We start from the raw sequence: 9,812 nt of genomic DNA on the forward strand, positions 1-9,812 counted from the left end.
GCATAGGACGGACGAGCACGACCCGACGCTTTCTTGAGTGGACGAGCAGCTTCCTCGGAGTCCGTCGATGCTTGGCGACGCGGTTCACGAGAGGGGCCCGAGGATGTCGACTTGAAGCTCCGTCCAGTACCACCACGGCCGACCACCATGGCGGAGTTGGGGACAGAGGCCGAGATTGGAGAGGATCCAATCGGCCCCGGGGAAAATGGCGCGAGGAGGGAGTAGATTGAGGTGACGACAGCACGTGGGGGTGAGATCTGCTCAGTTGGCCGGCTCGACTGGTGGGGCGGCCCGACGAGCAGCCGGCGGCGGCGGGGGCGAGAGGATGGGGTCGTGGGGGCGAAAACAGGGGAATAACCCTCTGTGCCCACACAGCCCGATATTTTACTAGGCAGGGCGAAGACCCACCCGGATGTCCGGAAGGAGCCCCGGATGATCCGGACAGGTCCAGATGTCCGGGTATGGGCCCGGATATCCGGGCAGACAGGGGAGCACAACCCGGACGTCCGGATGGACATCCGGATGATCTGGCCAGCCAGAGTGCTGAGAGCAAGTTCTGATGTTTTAAAGAGTGATGAGGTGATGACGTTTATATGTATATATATATAGATATATAGAAGTAGCCTAAATCACAAACATATCACAAACCCATATAAACAACTAAAAGGAGTTGTAGGCTAAGTCACCATGTTTGAGTATACATAACTTGGGAGACCAAAAATTTGAACTTTGGACCCATAATCACTACTCCATCATTTTAAAGTACTATGGACACAAAATAAGGCTGTGTTTGGTTCGGCTTGTAAAGCCAACTTCTGCTTTGCAAAAGCAGAATCTGAACCAAAGGGGCGGCAGCTCACAGTAGATTTTGAAAAGCTGTAGCTTCTCGGTAGTGTAGTTTTTGCATCGGCACGCAGCAGGCTCGACCCCAACTTCTCAGCTGTGAGAATCAGATTCTGGGCAAAAATTACCCACGCTGCCACTCCCAAGTTAGTACCGGTTCATTCTTTTTGCCCTCACCCCCGACCGAACAGCATGGGTGGCCTCCTACTTCCTTCTCCCGCACGGGCTAGGGTTCCTAGCCGTTGTCGCCACTCCGGCCGGCCCTCCACCGCGGCGCTGCCCGTCAGGTCGGACCCTCCGCCGCCCCGCCAGACTTTGGGCATCGAGCCCTTTCCATCCCTCCGCCCCTCAATCAGGCCCCAGCTCCAGTTGCTCGCGTCGCCCAGCTCCGCCGTCCCTCTTGTGACCAGCATCATGGAGACCACGACATGGCCGTCGGCGTCGAGATCCGCGGCGAGCGCCTCTTCTTCCTACCTAGGTCACCGCTGCCCTCGTTCGACGCCTTGTCTTCTTGCCAACGTCCAAGCTAGCCGGTGGCGTGCGTGCTCTGATCTAGCCAGCTGCGTTCGTTATCTGCTTGGCGTGCGAGCAGTGCTTGTGCGCATCCGTGTCCGGCCGGCCGCGTGCTCTACTCCAGCTGGCAGTGCTTGCTGTGTGCTAATTTCAGAGATAGATTTGGCAGTTTTAGAGAAGTCTACCATATGTAGTGCTAAATCATCTGGAAGGTTTCAATTGTTTTAATAAAATCTGGATCAGTATGGGTATTTCTCTTTATTACTATTTTGACGTCATAAACTTTTGTAATTATTTTCATGAAAAAATGGTTAATAGGTTAATTATTCTACAATTTCTGTTAGTACGGGTCGATGATTAGTTTTGTAGTTCACTTAATCCAGGGGCATTATAGACAATTCACGGACAAAGCTGCAGTTTCACAATTGTTTCAACCAAACGGCTTTTAGCTTTTCCACAGCTAAAAGTTCACAGCAGCTTTCTCACAGCTCACAACAGCTTTTTCATAATCTGCAGCTCAACCAAACATAGCCTAAGTGTCATAGTGACTTTGAGAGTGTTGGTTCTATTTATGCATTATGTAGGGTGAGAGTACTCATGAATTGAGTGTCCCCCCTAAGAATATGCCTACACCAAGACAAAACATTATGAAAATGCATGCATGGGTACAAGATTTCACATAATGTTGTCAAGCTCCAAGATACCAAGTTCACGCCTAAGTTGACAGAACCTTGCTTCATCCAATGGCTTGGTGAAAATGTCTGCAAGTTGCATATCTGTGCCAACATGATCAATATCAATGTCACCTTTTTCCACATGATCTCTCAAGAAATGATACCGAATATCAATGTGCTTGGTGCGGGTATGATCTTTTGGGTTCTCAGGAATATTGATGGCACTTTCATTATCACATAGAAGAGGCACATGTCTATAGGTGATACCATAATCCTTCAAAGTTTGCCTCATCCATAGTAATTGAGTTGCACAACTGGCGGTTGCAATGTATTCAGCTTCGGCGGTGGAGAGAGCAACACAATTTTGTTTCTTCGAGGACCAACTTACCAAAGAGCGACCAAGAAATTGACATGCACCGGAGGTGGACTTACGATCCACTTTGTCTCCAGCCCAATCCGCATCCGTGTACCTAATGAGATCAAACTTAGCATCCTTGGGGTACCATAGACCCAACTTTGGGGTGTGAACAAGGTATCTAAGATATGCTTAACCGCCTTATGATGACTTTCCCTAGGGGAAGCTTGAAATCTAGCACACATGCATACACTAAACATGATGTCTGGTCTAGATGCACAAAGATAAAGCAATGAGCCAATCACAGAGCGATATTTAGATGTGTCGAAGGGGATACCGTTGGTGTCTTCAGTGAGTACAATTTTGGTTGGCATGGGTGTCTTACATGGACTAGCATCAGTCATGCCGAACTTCTCTAGGATATCCTTGAGGTATTTTGCTTGAGACAAGAAAATTCCTTCTTGAAATTGTTGAATTTGAAATCCAAGAAAGAACTTCAAATCCGTATTGAGTGACATTTCAAAATTCTTGGTCATGGATTCCGCAAACTTCTTGCACAAATGAATGTTAGGAGAACCAAAAATTATATCATCTACATAGATTTGGCATAAGATCAAATCACCCTTGTCCCTCTTAGTAAAAAGAGTGGGATCGATCACCCCTCTCACAAAGACATCATCGAGTAAAAACTTCTTGAGATGATCATACCAAGAACGAGGTGCTTGTTTGATGCCATACAGAGCCTTATGAAGTTTATACACATAGTCTTTGTGATCGGGATCAACGAACCCAGGTGGTTGTGACACATATACTTCTTCTTGTAGAGGACCGTTAAGGAAAGCACTCTTTACATCCATTTGATGCAATGTAAATCCATTGAAAGCAGCATAAGCAAGTAAGATGCGAATGGATTCAAGACGGGCAACGGGGGCAAAGATCTCACCAAAGTCCAAACCTTCAACTTGTGAGTACCCTTGTGCCACTAACCTTGCCTTGTTGCAGATGATTATACCATTCTCATCTTGCTTGTTCTTGAAAATCCATTTTGTTCCAATGACATTGTGTTCCGTAGTTGGCCTCTTGACTAATGACCACACTTGGTTGCGTTCAAAACTGTTCAACTCTTCTTGCATAGCAGCGAGCCAATCGTTGTCCATCAATGCATCTTGTACCTTGAGAGGTTCAACACTAGACACAACGAGAAGTGAGCACAAAAGTTAGTCAACTGTTTACGAGTGACTCTACCTTCCGATATGCCGGTGAGAATTTTGTCAACATCAACACGACGGCCACTCGAGGCATGATGGAGGTTAGAGTTTCTCGAGGTTCAACTTCATGTCCATCATCCACGTCCTCAACATATGGATCATTAATGTGTGGAGGAAGATCTTCTTGTTCATATTGCATTTGTTGAGGTTCATCATCAATGATTGGACTTTCTTGTTCTTGCCCTTGATGATGATCTTGTTCTTGAAGATTATCATGAAGAGGAACTTGACCATCTTCTTCTACTTGGGCTAAGGGCATCGGTTGAGCAATAGGAACTTGTGGTGGCATGGGTGTTGAAGTAGTTTGATGATGTGTGAAGCTTCCATCTTCTTCTTCATCATCATGAGGTTCTTGTTCCATAGAAAGAAGTGCACCAACACCCATGGTCAAAATATCTTGAGAAGAATCTTCTTCACCTACATCACTTAGATCAACTTGCTCCCCACGGGAGCCATTAAATTCATCAAACACCACGTCACAAGTTTCTACAACACATCCATTGGATTCGTTGTAGACTCTATAGGCGTGAGAGTTTGATCCATAGCCAACAAATATGCCCTCAATTGTTTTGGATTGAAATTTTCCTAACCGTTCTCTTTTGTTGAGGATGAAACATTTGCACCCAAATACACAAAAGTACTTGACATTTGGCTTGTTCCCAGTTAGAAGCTCATATGGAGTCTTTTCCAATATAGTGCGGAGGAAGAGCCGGTTTGATGGATGGCATGCAGTGTTGACAGCTTCGGCCCAAAAACTATGTGGTGACTTGTATTCATCCAACATGGACCTTGCCATCTCTACAAGTGTACGGTTCTTCCTTTCGGCTATACCATTTTGCTGAGGAGTGTATGGAGCTGAATATTGATGCTCAATCCCTTCATCACTAAGGAATTCTTCCAAGGTATAGTTCGTGAACTCAGAGCCATTGTCACTTCTTATTGCCAAGATTTCTTTGTCAAACTTGCGTTGTGCTTGCTTGGCAAAATCAATGAAGGTGATCTTTGTCTCGTCCTTGGACTTGAGGAAAAACACCCATGTATATCTTGAGTAATCATCAACAATGACAAGTCCATACTTTTCCCACCAAGACTATCCCATGAAGGAGGCCCAAAAAGATCCACATGAAGGAGCTCCAGGGGCCTTGAAGTAGACACAATGTTCTTGGGTGGGTGCTTTGATTGATGTTGCTTCCCGGCTATGCATGCACTACACACACGGTCTTTCTCAAAAGAGACATTGGTTAGTCCAAGGATGTGATTCCCCTTTAAGAGATCTTGAAGATTTCTCATGCCGACATGGGCTCGCCGGCGATGCCATAGCCACCCCTTGTCGGCCTTGGCCATTAGACAAGTTGCATGGAATGTGCTCTCTTTCGAGAAATCAACCGTGTAAAGGTTGCCATCCAACTCTCCAACAAAGGCCACTTCGAGAGTATATCTCTTAAAGACTTTCACATCCGTTAGTCCAAAGAGTGTATCATAACCAACAGAAGCATATTGGCGAACAGAAAGCAAATGGCATTCAAGAGATTGGACAAACATGACATTTGCAAGAGACATGTCATTTGTGATAGCCACCTTGCCCAACCCGAGTACCTGTCCTTTTGAACCTCCACCAAACATAATGCTCATGAATGGATGAATAGCTTCCATGAAATCGTAGAGCAATTTGCTATCTCCGGTCATATGATTGGTACATCCACTATCAATCACCCATTTTACTCCACCGGAGAAGGCAACCTACACACAATTATGACTTGGTTAGAGGCACCCATTTTGCAATGGGACCTCTCAAGTTAGTCACAAGGGTCTTAGGGACCCAAATAGCATAGAATCGGAATGCATTTTGAGGACCAACAAATTTTGCATAAACTTCTCCATCCTTAGTCTTACGAAGTACATAGGATGGAGGCATGAACTCTTTTGGCTTGTTGAGAGTGGGCATGCCCCTTGTGGCCTTCCCACTAACAACCTTACCTTTCTGCTTGTGCCCTTCTCGTACAAATGTTTCTTTTAGAGGGGTTGTGCACTTTTGAGAGGACGTCTTCTTCTTGCATTCCTCAAAGTGTCTTTCATGTAGTTGTAGGTGACCACATCACCACTCTTGTTCACTAACCTCAAAGTGTTTTGAGAGTCTTGAGCAACTCCGGCAACACCACTAACATCATCTGGATCGGATTCTTCTTGAGCAACCATTGCTTTCCCATCTCTCTTCTTGAGCTTGGAGTTCAAAGGATTTTGCAAATTCTTCTTGGGAAATGTCTTGGGAAACCTTGGTTTATCCTCTCTCTTCTCATAAGGGCACTCGTTGGAGAAGTGGTTGGTTTCTTCACAGTTGTAGAATTTTCTTACTTTCTTCTTTTGAAATCTTCCCTTGAATTTTCCCGCGCTAAACTTCTTGACAAAGAGAGCCATGTCTTCATATGAAGGGCCCTCATCGGATTCAATCTCATCACCATCATCATCATCATCATCATCATCATCATCATCTTCTTCTTCTTCACTTTGCTCATCTTCACATACATGCTTGGCCTTCAATGCAAGATTGATCTTTGATGTTGGAGTACCATGCATGGCAAGATGTTTTGTGGCATTTGCCTTTGACTCTTCAAATAGTTGGAAGGTGGATATGATGTCATCTGTAGTCATTTCCTTGAAGGCATGGTGTTGTCTTATGTACCACACCATTTGATGGTGATATGGGGCAAGAGCATGAAGCAACTTATCCACAAGGAATCGCTTAGTCATGTTGAATCCATCTTGTGTCTTGTCACACTCACACGACTCGATGTCAGCGGTGAGAGTCATGAGACGCTCAAGGAGTTGATTGGGAGTTTCACCTTTCTCCATACAAATTTTTTGCAATTGCCCCTGGCAATTTCATATTGAGCACTCCGGAGGGTGGAGGTACCGGTCTTGGATCTTATAATACTTTCCCATAGTTCCTTGGCACTTGTGATGTGTATGAACGGTCTCCTTTGCTTTTCAACCATACCTCTCCGTATACACATGGTTGCAGTGTCATTGAGATTCTTGTCATAAATTTCTTTTGGTGTAGGATTCTTTGGATCAACCACATGGTAACCATACTCCAAGATCTCCAGCATCTCATCGTTTCCATATCGAAGATGATCCTTCATAGCAACTCTCCACAAGGCAAAATTGGAAGTGGCATCAAGTAAAGGAGGTTTGCCTTGAGGATTATATTTCGGTTTCTCAACCTGGGGTCTTGCATAAAGCCAAGGAACACTCGAGTGATCATTGCTAGGAGGTGGTTGACCAAGTGACAGAGCAGGCATAGTTGGCCTCGAAGCCGCACCACCCGAAAGTGGTGCAAGCACCGTGGACAACGTGGCTAATCTCATTTGGACCAAGGCCTCAAGAGAAGCATCATGCTCCTCTTTTTGCTTAGCAAGGGCCCGTTCCAGATCCTCAGAAGTAAAGGTCTTAACTTCAGAAGAAGCCTTGCCTTTATCCTTCGGATCTGCAACAAGGGGAGTCCCATCGGGGTTCATCTCGCTCTAGCGCGGTTAAGCCACAAGAATAGAGCACAAGGCTTTGATACCAAGTGAAAGGATCGAGATGGACCTAGAGGGGGGGTGAATAGGTACAATTACAAATTTTAATTATTACTTAGCAATTTTAGGCAATAATGCGGAATATGAAGGTGAGCCTAACAATTGCAGATGTAGTACTAAGTGCTAAGCAAGATAAACAAGTGGCACAAATATATGAGTAAGCAAGCACAATATGATAAACGTAAGTGCAAGAGCCAAGTAACCACAAGTAGGGAGTTAGGGTTAGGAATAACCGCAACTCCGAGAGACGAGGATGTATGCCGATGTTCACTTCCTTGGAGGGAAGCTACGTCACCGTTGAGAGAGGTGGATGTTACCACGAAGGCACACCAACGCCACGAAGGATCACCCTATTCTCTCTTTGAGACAACACCACAAAGGCGTTTCTCAACAACTAGTGGTAGACCTTGGGGTGGTCTCCAAACCCTCACAAACTTTCCGGGGGTAATCACAATGGTTGATTCCTCACCGAACGACTCCTACCGCCTAGGAGTCTCCAACCTCCAAGAGTAACAAGATCCAAGGGGAAAAACTCAAGACTTGCTCAAACCACGATTTGCTTTGGTCACAAGAAGGAGAGGGAGAAGATCTTTCTTTTGATTGGAACAACTCTTCGAAACTCTCAAGAATCAAACCGGGATCTAGGATTTAGTGTATGAGCAAGAGAGGGGGAGCACTGGTGTTCTTGAGGCGTGTTTGTGTGAAGTGTTCAACCTTATCTCGAAGAGGTAAGGGACTATTTATACCATATCCAGAATTGTGCCGTTTGGACAGAAGTTGACCAGCCCGGATGATCTGGGATACCACCCGGATGATCTGGACATTGTCCGGATAATCTGGCTGAAGGCCCAGATGCAGATGGTAGCAGCAGAGCTGCGAGCAGCCCGGACAGACCGGAGGCCACCCCGGACAATCCGGACATATCCCGGATGATCCGGATGCCTAGCCGGATGATCCGCTACAACTATCAGGGTTCTGTGAAAATAGGGGCAAGATTTCCCAGATGATCCAGGACAGGATCTGGACGATCCGGGGCACAGCCCAGATGATCCGGATGAGCGTCCGGACTATCCGGCTTCAGCCACCAGCGTTCTGTGATGAAAAATGCAATTACCCGGATGATCTGGAGCAGGGCCCGGTTGATCCGGGTTTAGCCCGGATGATCTGGGGAGCCGTCCGGATGATCCGGCTAGGAGAAGTGGTAGGTTTTGGCTAAGGGGTTTTGCTAGGGATTTTGGTCCTTTGTGAAAAATTGCTTGTGAGACAAAATGTGAGCAAGCCTTGAACCTACACCTTGGATCCCCTCTTAATACTGCGGGATTCCTATTACTCAAGAAATATAAAAGAGCATGATGCTTTGTCTTTGTTTGCTCCTTTCCTCATTGATAATTTGCTTGAGTAAAATCTCATATGATGTGATCATGATGCACATTAGAAAAAAAACCATAGGACTGACGGCCTATGTATATACTTAGCAAACACGGTTAGTCCCCTATATGTAGATTTGTCATCAATATCAGAAATATTCTTTAAGAGCAAGATTGCACCTTCAACCTTACTAATGCTCGTAGTAGCGCCTGGGTATTTGATACTGGTTTTGTTGCTCATATTGCAACTCGAAACAGGGGTTACGGATTAAGCGAAGATTGGCTAAGGACGAGGTGACGATGCGCGTCGGAAATGGTTCCAAGATCGATATGATCGCCGTCGGCACGCTACCTCTACATCTACCTTCGGGATTAGTTTTAGACCTGAATAATTGTTATTTGGTGCCAGCGTTGAGCATGAACATTATATCTGGATCTTGTTTGATGCGAGACGGTTATTCATTTAAATCAGAGAATGATGGTTGTTCTATTTATATGAGTAATATCTTTTATGGTCATGCACCCTTGATGAGTGGTTTATTTTTGTTGAATCTCGATTGGAGTGATACACATATTCATAATATTGACGCCAAAAGATGCAAAGTTAATAATGATAGTGCAACATATTTGTGGCACTGTCGTTTAGGTCACATTGGTGTAAAGCGCATGAAGAAACTCCATGATGATGGGCTTCTGGAATCACTTGATTATGAATCACTTGATGATTGCGAACCATGCCTCATGGGCAAGATGACTAAGACTCCGTTCTCCGGAACAATGGAGCGAGCCACTGACTTATTGGAAATAATACATACTGATGTATGCGGTCCGATGAGTGTTGAAGCTCGCAGTGGGTATCGTTATTTTCTGACCTTCACAGATGATTTGAGCAGATATGGGTATATTTACTTAATGAAACAGAAGTCTGAAACATTTGAAAAGTTCAAAGAATTTCAGAGTAAAGTAGAAAATCATCGTAACAAGAAAATAAATTTTCTACGATCTGATCGCGGAGGGAATATTTGAGTTACGAGTTTGGTCTTCATTTAAAACAATGTGGAATAGTTTCACAACTCACGCCACCTAGAACACCACAGCGTAATGGTGTGTCCGAACGTTGTAACCGTACTTTATTAGATATGGTGCGATCTATGATGTCTCTTACCGATTTACCACTATCGTTTTGGGGTTATGCTTTCGAGACGACTGCATTC

The sequence above is a fragment of the Aegilops tauschii genome, chromosome 2 (genome assembly GCF_002575655.3).
Source record: "Aegilops tauschii subsp. strangulata cultivar AL8/78 chromosome 2, Aet v6.0, whole genome shotgun sequence".
Classification (NCBI taxonomy): Eukaryota; Viridiplantae; Streptophyta; class Magnoliopsida; order Poales; family Poaceae; genus Aegilops; species Aegilops tauschii.